The sequence below is a fragment of the Triticum dicoccoides genome, chromosome 6B (assembly GCF_002162155.2).
Source record: "Triticum dicoccoides isolate Atlit2015 ecotype Zavitan chromosome 6B, WEW_v2.0, whole genome shotgun sequence".
Classification (NCBI taxonomy): Eukaryota; Viridiplantae; Streptophyta; class Magnoliopsida; order Poales; family Poaceae; genus Triticum; species Triticum dicoccoides.
The window spans coordinates 283,649,804-283,660,297 of record NC_041391.1 but is presented as its reverse complement, the minus strand read 5'-3'; the positions used below and the strand labels follow the sequence as shown (position 1 = coordinate 283,660,297).

Genomic DNA, 10,494 nt, shown 5'->3' with positions numbered 1-10,494 from the left:
GTACTCCTAAAGTGGCTCGCCTGGCTTCTGCTTGAGGTATAGAAGCGGGATGTATGTGGGGAGCGCCACCGCAAGATCTTTCCCCGAAGAGGGATCTTGGCGGAGGTCGCTCTGGGGCACCGCGGGTGATGCCCCACTCAGCTGCCTTCGAGAGCGAACCGCATGGTCCAGTGCTTGCCAGACGTGGGGTCCTTCCGGTGGCGAGGTAGGGTGCGCTTCGTCCGCCGGCAAGGACGAAGATTTTGCGGATGCCCAGGGTGCGAGGCCTCAGGCTTAGGCAGCCGTACCCTAGCCATCCTATCCTAGAGGTGAAGAGGCTGATGATGACGATGATGGATCTGGCGTTAATAGAGACGCAATGACTTTGTTGATGTAGATCCGCACGAGTCCCCCCCTTCCCGGCACGCCAGATGTCGGCACGTGTGTACAGACACTCGCATGACACCATGACTGGTGACGTCTGTTTGCTAGTCCGGGAATGGGGCACAAAGATGAGGACCTACAGTACTGAAATATGTGAAATGGACACAACGATTTACCCAGATTCGAGCCGCATGGATGCGTAATGCCTACTCCTGCTTTTTGTGTGTTTATGTGGGTGGATTAAGAGCTACTAGTCCCTCCCAGGAACGGGAAGCGTACTATGCTCCTACTGGTGTTCTAATAAGTGTCCAACATTGTTCTACTTGTTTCTCCTCCTCTCGGGGTTGTCTTTGACTTAGCCTCGCCCTCCTTTTATATCTCAAGGGGTACCACAATGTCTTCCATGCTAAGGCAGTGGTCTAGTTCCGAGGTGAGTGCATTAAATGCACGGCGGTGTGTCATCGTCTTCTGTCTTCCGGGAACGAACTCTAGTATTTTCAGCACCGACCATAGTGACACCTGCGCGGGCCGTGACACGCCTCAGCACAGATGTACACCATGCGACGGTGTGGGTGAGTGATTCACCTCTTGTGTCTTGTCCATCTCCTGGCACGCCCGCCCACCGGCCGTGTGGCACAAGGGTTCTTTCGACGCAGAATGGTTGTGCCATGCATAGGTGAGGAGGTAGCTTGCTGTCGAAGGCTAGATGAGTGCGCACCAGCTAGGACAGCCATTGTCGGGTAAGGTTGTTCACGGGTCTTGGCCGGCGATGGTTGTTGTCGGATATCTTGATTTGATTCTTGCTAGTCTTGAGTGGGCTCACTTGATGGGCATGGAGATCTTTTAAACAAAGATCTACATGCCACCACCAGATCCAAGCTTCATCTGGTGAGGTTGATTGCTACTGTTCTTTATGAAGATCTGCATACCACCACTAAAGGGAGTAGTAGCAAGCAGCTCTTCTATCTTCTTGAGCATGGTCCAGGGGTGACCGTGGCGCATGCATAGTTGGGTGCATGATCAAAATCTTCATGGTACCAACAGTTGGCAGAGGATCCCTCAACCATAAGGCCTTGCAGAGGTCCTCCATGGAAGGCTTAGCCACTCGCCATAGCTCCACCAGCTAATTTAGCTGGTCGCCGAGGATTGGAGGGTGCGCTAGTGCTTGGAACTGCGGCTAGAAGGATTTCTCCTCGGCCACATCCGCGCGCGTGCTAGAGTGCTTGCAAGCCTCCTCCATGCTTCAAGGGAGATCCGAGAAGGCGCCTGGTATACACCAAAGTTGTGTTAGGTTGGGGAAGGCTTGATGGTCGAAGACACACTATAGTAAATATGGCTTACCAACGGCTATTTCAGTCGCCTGGCATAGTTATTCTCTCGTAGCATTTGCTCGAGAGGTGGCCTCCTGGTGCTCCCCTTAATCTCGGTGGCACCCTTCTCCTTGGAGGTCTTCAACACATCATGTTCAGTGGTGATCGTCAAAAAATCCTGCTCCACCTTGATGATTGGAGACTGAGCAGCCTCACATGTTTTTTGCTCCTCGGCTAGTGATTCAACATTTTTCTGCGTTGTAGCCTTCGTTCCAAAATAGATGACCCAACTTTGTACTAAAATTAATACAAAGTTGGGTCATCTATTTTGGAACGGAGGGAGTACTACTCAACTTTGATTCGAGCTCTTTAATCTTGATCTATACATCAGCCAGGGACTTCTCATCCGTATATAGATAAAACTGCAAAAACTCGAATTAAGTATAGAACTTTTTGATGTAGCAGCGAAACGGCTTGTGTGAATTTCTTACCTTGAGCTTTCTGAGCACCTTGCATGAGCTGGAGAGCTTCCTCCTCAGCTTGCGCAAGGCGGCACTTCACCTCTTCGAACTCCGATAAGTTGGATGAAGCGTGGGAGGTAGAAACCTGTACAAGAGGCACGCAAAAGTAGTTAAGTAAAGTACCCTCTTAAAATTAAGATTTGATACTCTAGTTAGCTCTCTTCAAGCCAACAAGAGTCTCGGGGGCTACAGCATATTCGCACCCATTTCCAAATCTTCAAAGTGTTAAGCTAAATCGACCCTCAAGCCAGTTCGGTAAACTAACTTAAGGCTCGGGGGCTACTATAATTGTGATCTCCAACAAATTCAGAATAATTAAAATCTTGGTTTAAACAGATATTTATAATTTGTGTGATCTCTTTGGACGATGCCTCAGCATCCTCCTTGAGGGTTACTAGTTATACCTAGCATATTATTCGAACCATATGAAAACAGAAAGTGTTTAATAAACATATCACAAAGCCTTTAGCCAGGCTGAGGATTGCCTCAAGGATCCCAGCCTCGGCAGACCATAACTGGGTCAATGCGTTGCCGAGAAAGGCATGGTAGTTGGGAAGGCTGGAGGAGCTATTCAAATCCTCCTCCATCGCATGTTGACGCGATATCAGCTTGGACCCTCCGTGGCTAAGCATCTGAGGCATAGTCCTCGGTGCCCTACCCTCGGTTGATGGAGGAGGGGGCCCTTGTTGGTCCCATGGCTCTTGAACCACGGGGGGGCGGAGAAGTCGGGTGGCTAAGCGTTGGGTCTTCGTGACCAGAGGAGAATTTCTCCCCCTGGTCCTCGGTACTTTTCTCCATGGCCAAGGGCTGGACCTAGGCCATGGAATATTAGTCTCCTCCTCGGCACCAGATACCGGGGGAGGAGGGTGCGACATAACCTCCCCAAACCTATTTGGGAAAGAGAAGGAGTGGGCGCCGTCTCGAAGGAGCTCATGGCTAGCAAAGGCCTTGGAAAGCCAACATCAGAGTCCTCGCCTGGCAAGTCGTATTGCACCCTGTAAAAGGAAGAAAAGTAAAGGTAAGAGCACATGACTTAGCTCACATTACCAATCTCTCCCTAATAATAAAGCACGGATTGAGTCTCCAGGTTCACCGTCATAATACGCTTTCTTCTCATGTCATAATACACTTTTGAGACCAAATCGTAGCATAAACGAGGGGTACTAATAATATAATAGAACGGAGTACTCTTATCCATAGCGCCCGTTCTGTCGTTCGCCGGCGGCCGTTGTGGCTCGCGCGGGAGGATGGAAGACGCTCGCCGGGGCGTGTGCTACAGAGACGGCTTCCGCCGCGCGGCGAGGTGGAGCAGGGACGGTGGTTGTCGGGCTACATGAGGAGGTAGAGGCGACCAAGGCAAGGGGGCACAGGCGTCGGCTAGCCAAGGGGCGGCCAGAGCAGAGGAGGATGGGAAGGCAAGGAGGCATGGGCGTCGGCTAGCCAAGGGGCGGACAAAGCAGAGGACGACGGGAGGCGGTCGACCATGGACGTGGAGGTGCTCGCAAGCAGCGAGGAGCAGAGGCGACGACGGAGTGGCTCGGGCGCTCGCGCAGTGTCAAGAGGTCAAGATTTCCACCACGAGAGAGTGGTCGGTGCTGGTGCTGGACCGCCATGGCCGCTAGCGGTGGTGGAGGAGGGATGACACCATGGTCGCTGGTCTTGGTGGAACAGGGGAGCCGGGGGATTCCGTGGCGCGCGGGGGGTCCTGGCAATGTGGAGCAGGGGATCCGACAGCGACAGTGGTGGAGGGACGCCCGCCATGGCCGCTCGTGTCCTGGTTGAGCAGGGGCTTGGTGGCGCGGGGGAGCGAGCGTCCCGGCAGTGGGGAGCGGGGGGATCCGGCGGCGGTGGGCGCGCAGGCGGCAGCGGCGGCGCATCCTGGGGTGGCCGTGTAGTATCCGGGTGGGGGATGGGGATGGATAAGAGCTGCGCTTTGGCGACGGGGCTCACGGAAGAGAACTGACGAGCAAAATTTCTGGAGAGAACGCGTGTTAGCTTTTTTAGCGATCAGCTGACGTGTTGATCGGACTTTTTTTCTCTTGTTTTGTAAGAAAAAGGGGTGCAGTTTGGATCTTCACGGACCGTAAAAATCTAAGCACATCACGGCAACGTGTCAACGTGCACAAATGCGTTTGTGTTTGTTTCTCCCAACTATGTTGTCCAGTTTGGCGCTACATATTTTCGTTTTAACGTTGAATTTAACTACCCCTCACGAATTCATATTAATTGGCTACCAGGAGACGAAAAATATATCAATCGATTTGGGATAATGACCATATCCCGAACTAAGTAAAAAAAACACCCTTGGTCAGTTAATTGTTCTTTAGTTCCCCAAAAAAGTTAATTGTTCTTTACATAGATCAATTGATTCGTGATCATGTCTCATGTCTCGAACTAAGTCCAAAAATCACTGCCCTCAAAATATGCCTTTTTTTGCGGGGTATGCCATTTTTGTTATCAGTGTCTCGTGTCCCGCAACCCAGTTTCTCCATCGGATAAACCACTATTCATGACAACTGACATTTGCTCCATACCAAAGCACCTGTAATGATTAGGATCCATTCAGCGAAAGAAGATTTCAAAACATGCATCGTGAATGATGAATTTCGTCATTGGATATATACCGCAAGCCTATGTCAATCTCAATGAGAAATTTCCAGTTACTCACACCAATATACTAATCTAGATACCGTCGACAATTTAGACATTGTCCCTCATCCGATTGTTTCGTTGGCCACAAACCAAATATGTGCCATATGTGCACGTGAATCAGATGTTCACAGCTCTGGCATCACCTTCAGAGGTCATCGGAATGTCTTTCCTAAGTAAAAGTTTCGTGTCACATTACAAATTTAGAGCAGCGAGCCTCTGAAGCTTCGCCTTCCACCTTTTTTCTCACCTTTCATCTCATACAATACTGTATTGTAACGTTATATATTTTTGCTACACTCCCGGTGCAATGCACGGGAATTTTTTCTAGTCAAAATAAATTTGTTAAACAACTCGCCTATGAGCGGCTGGGCGGTAGTAGAGGCGACGTGACTCCTTAGTGGAGTCCGAGCAGATCTGCTCCACGAGAGCCAAAGACTGGCCTGTCGGGGCCACCGTGGCTCTCCTCAGACACTTGGAGTCTCAAGGAGGAGCCACCACCTCGGCGCCCTCTAACGCCATTTGCCCCCTCTTCCCAGCTTGGGAGGAATGAACCCCGCTGGATTCCTCCGGTTATTCGGAGCCGGAGCCGGATTTCGAGCCCTGTCGGCTCTCAACGGGGGGTCGAAACTGCTGGCCCGTTTGGTTGGACCCTTGTCCATGTTCTTCTTGGGCTCTTTGGGCTTCTTCGGCTTGACCACGACCACATAGGGGTCCTCGAGCAAAAGCCCATCTAGCACGGGGCTCACAGGCCCTTCCCGCTGAAGCACTGAAGACTTGATCAACTTGACGTAGGTATGCCAATCCTGCAAAACAAACATATGTGGCCAATCATTCAATTAAAGAATATGGAGAAAATAAAAATAGTAAATTAAAGTGCTAAAGACATACGCTGGCAGTCGGGCATGCTTGGAAGAGGCCCATGTGCTCTCCCTCGGTCCGGAACTTGATGTCCTTGTCGGAGGTCTTGAATAGAATCTTCCACATCCCGCCGAGGTCCTTCCCCCTAAAGAAGCTTTGGATGATGGAGTCATCTCTCCCTAGTGCATACCTCCACAGCGGAGAGGCTTGGGCTTGAATGGGCTGCATCCGGCGATGGAGCATCACAAGGACCATGTCCACCAGGATAACACCCTTGGCAATGACAACCCTAATTCGCCGCTGAAACACCGCCACCTTCTCTTGGTTCCCCCAGTCGAGGTTCTTGGCCATCCATGAATTCAACCTCTTCAAAGGCGCAACCGAGAAGTCAGGAACCCCCTCCTGGTCCCCTAATGGAACGCCGGCAATATAGAACAATTCTTCCCACCAATGATTCACTGTCTTGATGAATTTACCCTTTGGTCAGTCAACATTGTTGAGCTTGCTGACCATGGCCCCTCCACATTTCAAAAGATTGGGATTGTTGTTGTGAGGTTTGATGCAGAACAGCTTCATCCAGAGCCCGAAGTGGGGCTTGATGCGGAGGAAGGCTTCACAGAATGTGATGTATGTGGCTATGTAGAGGATGGAATGGGGGGCAGATGGTGGAAATTGGAGCCGGTAGAAAAATAACATGCCCCAAAGAAAAGCGTGAAGGGGAAAACCCAAACCTCGGATGAGGTGGGAAACGAACACAAGCCGCTTGCCCTCCCGAGGTGTTGGAACCCGGGACGCCATGCAGATCTCGCTGCCAACAAGGGGGAGTGGCATTTTGCCACACCCTGGGGTGGGAGGTAGCCACTCGCCCGCGACTCCGTGATGTTGCCGATGGTGACAATGGAGAGCATCAATAGCTCTCTTTTGCTCGCGGTATTCTCCTTGGCCGCCTGAGAGGAAGATCCCTTTCCCTTGCCACCATCTCTTGAGGGTGGAGGGGGTGAGTTTTGGACATGGGAAGCGGGATGAATCGCAGGTCTCCAGGCGCTAGAGCTTGGGAGTTTGAAGCAATGGAGCAGGGAAGGAAGCATGAGGTGAATTAGATTCATTTCATCCTTTTTTATAGGTTAGTAAAAATGCCAAGCGTCCCCACATCACACAATAAAATCCGCGGGTTCCCAATCCGACGTGTAGTATATGCGTGCATAGATTTAAGGGATTTTGTTGATGATGTCACAAAAAATTAGGGGGCATGATCCCTTTATCGATGGTACGTGCCAATAGTGGTGGCCTTGATTCGCTGTAAACTCGATGTGATGGCTATATATGGACCTCTTGGTTCCGCAGTGAGTGGCCGCGATTCAGTTTTCGTGTAGAAGTTGTCAGGACACAACTCGATCGTCCCACTACTCCCACATGGCAAGCCTTCGCTATTAAGTTAAGAGGGGTCTTCGGATCCAGAAAAGGTGTTTGAAAGGGTGTTTCAAGGAGGGCCTTGTTAAAATAAAATGAGGGCCCTAATAAAAGAAAAGGGCAAGCATATCTTATTAAAATTACAGGCCCCAAATAAAAGGGTGAATGGGAAAACCTAAACCTCGGATGAGGTGGGAAACAAACACAACCGGCTCGCCCTCCCGAGGTGTTGGAACCCGAGACGCCGAGTAGATCTCGCTGCCAACAAGGGGGAGCGGCATTTTACCACATCCTGGGATGGGAGGTAGACGCTCACCCGCGGCTCCTGTGATGTTGCCGGTGATGACAATGGAGGGCATCAATAGCTCTCTCTTACTTGTTGCCTTCTGCTCGGTTGCCTGAAAGGAAGATCCCTTCCCCTTGCTAGCCATCTCTTGAGGGCAAAGGGGGTGAGGTTTGGAGATGGGAAGCGGGGTGAATCACAGGTCTTCGGGTGCTAGAGCTTGGGAGTTTGAAGCAATGCAGCAGGGAAGGAAGCGTGAGATGAATTAGATTCATTTCATCCCTTTTTATAGGCTAGTAAAAATTCTAAGGGGCCCCACATCATGCAATAAAATCCACAGGTTCCCAATGCGACGTGTAGTATATGCGTGCATAGATTAAGTGATATTGTTGATGTTGTCGCTAAAAATTAGGGGGCATGATCCCTTTATCAATGGGACATGCCAATAGTGGTGGCCTCCAGTCGTGGTAAACTCGGTGTAATGGCTATTGATGGGGCCTCTTAGTTCCACGGTGAGTGCTCGCGGTTCAGTTTTCAGGTAAAAGTTGCCGGGACACAAATCGATCATCCCACTACTCCCACGTGGCAAGCCTTCGTTGTTAAGTTAAGAGGGTCTTCGGATCCAAAAAAAGGTGTTTCAAGGAGGGCCTTGTTAAAAGAATGCCATGATTACCTGGAAAATGTCTATCCTTGGGTCTACACATGGCAGCAACAAAAGAAGATACCGAATACGAACCTCAATGATTTACAGAAACCTCGGAGTCCGAGGAATCCCCAGGCATAGAACCAATTTAGAAGAACTAGCCTCCAAATCCGAAGACCTGAAGTTGAAGCTGCTTCAAAGATTATATCAATGTCATCGGCTTCAAGACCAGTTCAGAGGCTACTGACGATGTCCTGGATCAGGGGGTACTCACCTAGTTGGCCTACCATTCATGGGTCGAACCGAGGACCCTCCCATAACCGAAGAATGGTCCATGTTTTCCATAACCCTCGGTATACTCAAGACAGGATCTTCCGAAGACTTGGCGCACACTTCAAGGCATATTCAAATATTCGGCATGTTTATCTCTAGATCCAACTGACCATGTGTAATCCTAGGTACCCTCGTCCCCTATATAAGCGAAGGGGTTTAGTCCGTAGAGGCAACACTTTTAGATTCATTCATACAATCTTGAGGTAGATCACATGTACTTTGTGTCGGTGTCAAAACCGGCAGACCTCGGGGTAGGGGGTCCCGAGCTGTGAATTCTCAGATCAGTGGTAACAGGAACAAAGGAGACGATATTTTACCCAGGTTGAAGCCCTCTTAATGGAGGTAAAACCCTACATCATGCTCTTATTTATATTGATGGAATATCAAGTACAGAGTTGATCTACCTCAAGATCGTATGTTGTGGTCTAAACCCTAAGGGTATGATGAATGTCATCATAATCTATCGACTAGCCTGGCCTTGGCTTATATAATGTACCGGAGGCCTAGGATAACAAGAGTCCTAGTCAGCTACATCAGTGGAGAGGAGTCCTTGTCTTGATCACCAAGTCTTGTGGAACCTTCCTCGTATATGTCATCGGCTGTCCGAACTGGCCCAATAGTGAACCGCCATGGGGTCCTCAGCCCGATCCACCTGGTCGGAAGACGACGTGGGAGTACCCCTTAGTCCAGGACACCGTTAGTAGCCCCCTGAACCAGTCTTCAAGTTGGGGACGCTCCTCGATTCTTCCGATCTATTCTTCATCTTCAATCATCAGTCTTGAAAACTGGTTCAACAAATCTTCCCATCTTTGATCTTGAGGATTGCCGAGCTAAATCCGAAGAGTTCACACGTCGGGCATCCGAGGAGCCCTTTATGTCTTCGGCCTTCATCAATTCCTTGTTATTTCTTACGCCACACCTCGGGTTCGAAGTTTTTCCCGTGCGGCGATGTCCTCTTGCGTCTGAGCTACAACGTCGGACTGCATCCGAGGTGTCCTCCTACGTCCGAGCTGAAGGAAGTATGCCCTAGAGGAAATAATAAAGTTGTTATTTTATATTTCCTTATATCATGATAAATGTCTATTATACATGCTAGAATTGTATTAACCAGAAACTTGATACATGTGTGGATACATAGACAAAACACCGTGTCCCTGGTATGCCTCTACTTGACTAGCTCGTTAAAAGATGGTTAAGTTTCCTAGCCATAGACATGTGTTGTCATTTGATGAATGGGATCACATCATTAGGAGAATGATGTGATGGACAAGACCCATCTGTTAGCTTAGCATAATGATCATTCAGTTTTATTGCTACTGCTTTCTTCATGTCAAATACATAATCCTCTGACTATGAGATTATGCAACTCCCGGACACCGGAGGAATACCTTGTGTGCTATCAAACGTCACAACATAACTGGGTGATTATAAAGATGCTCTACAGGTATCTTCGAAGGTGTTTGTTGGGTTGGCATAGACTGAGATTAGGATTTGTCACTCCGAGTATCGGAGAGGTATCTCTGGGCCCTCTCGGTAATGCACATCATATGAAGCCTTGCAAGCAATGTGATTAATGAGTTAGTTGCAGGATGATACATTATGGAACGAGTAAAGAGACTTGCCGGTAACGATATTGAACTAGGTATGAAGATACCGACGACCGAATCTCGGGCAAGTAACAAACCGATGACAAAGGGAATAACGTATGTTGACATTGTTGTTCAATCGATAAAGATCTTCGTAGAATATGTGGGAACCAATATGAGCATCTAGGTTCCACTATTGGATATTGACCGGAGAGGTGTCTCGGTCATGTCTACATAGTTCTCGAACCCGTAGGGTCCGCACGCTTAACGTTCGATGATGATATGTAATATATGAGTTATGTGTTTTGGTGACCGAAGGTTGTTCGGAGTCCCGGTGAGATCACGGACATGACGAGGAGTCTCGAAATGGTCGAGAGGTAAAGATTGATATATTCGAAGGTGGTGTTCGGACACCGGAATGGTTCCAGAATGTTTCGGGTATTTATCAGAGTACCGAGGGGTTACCAGCCCCCCCCCCAGGGAAGTAATGGGCCACATGGGCCATAGGGGAGAGGCAAGGCAGCCCGCAAGGGGG

General features: G+C 49.5%; 2 long non-coding RNA genes across 2 annotated transcripts; both read right to left on the bottom strand.

Annotated features, from left to right (window-relative positions):
* Positions 1-479: 479 nt before the first annotated feature.
* On the bottom strand, positions 480-1,845 carry LOC119322553. The gene is made up of 2 exons (XR_005155702.1): positions 1,705-1,845; positions 480-1,629 (listed from the first exon to the last, which is right to left on the bottom strand). It is a non-coding gene; the product is annotated as an uncharacterized LOC119322553 (long non-coding RNA).
* A 171-nt stretch (positions 1,846-2,016) lies between these two features.
* LOC119322552 lies at positions 2,017-4,159 on the bottom strand. Its single transcript, XR_005155701.1, has 3 exons — positions 3,383-4,159; positions 2,165-3,189; positions 2,017-2,095 (listed from the first exon to the last, which is right to left on the bottom strand). It is a non-coding gene; the product is annotated as an uncharacterized LOC119322552 (long non-coding RNA).
* Positions 4,160-10,494: the final 6,335 nt, after the last annotated feature.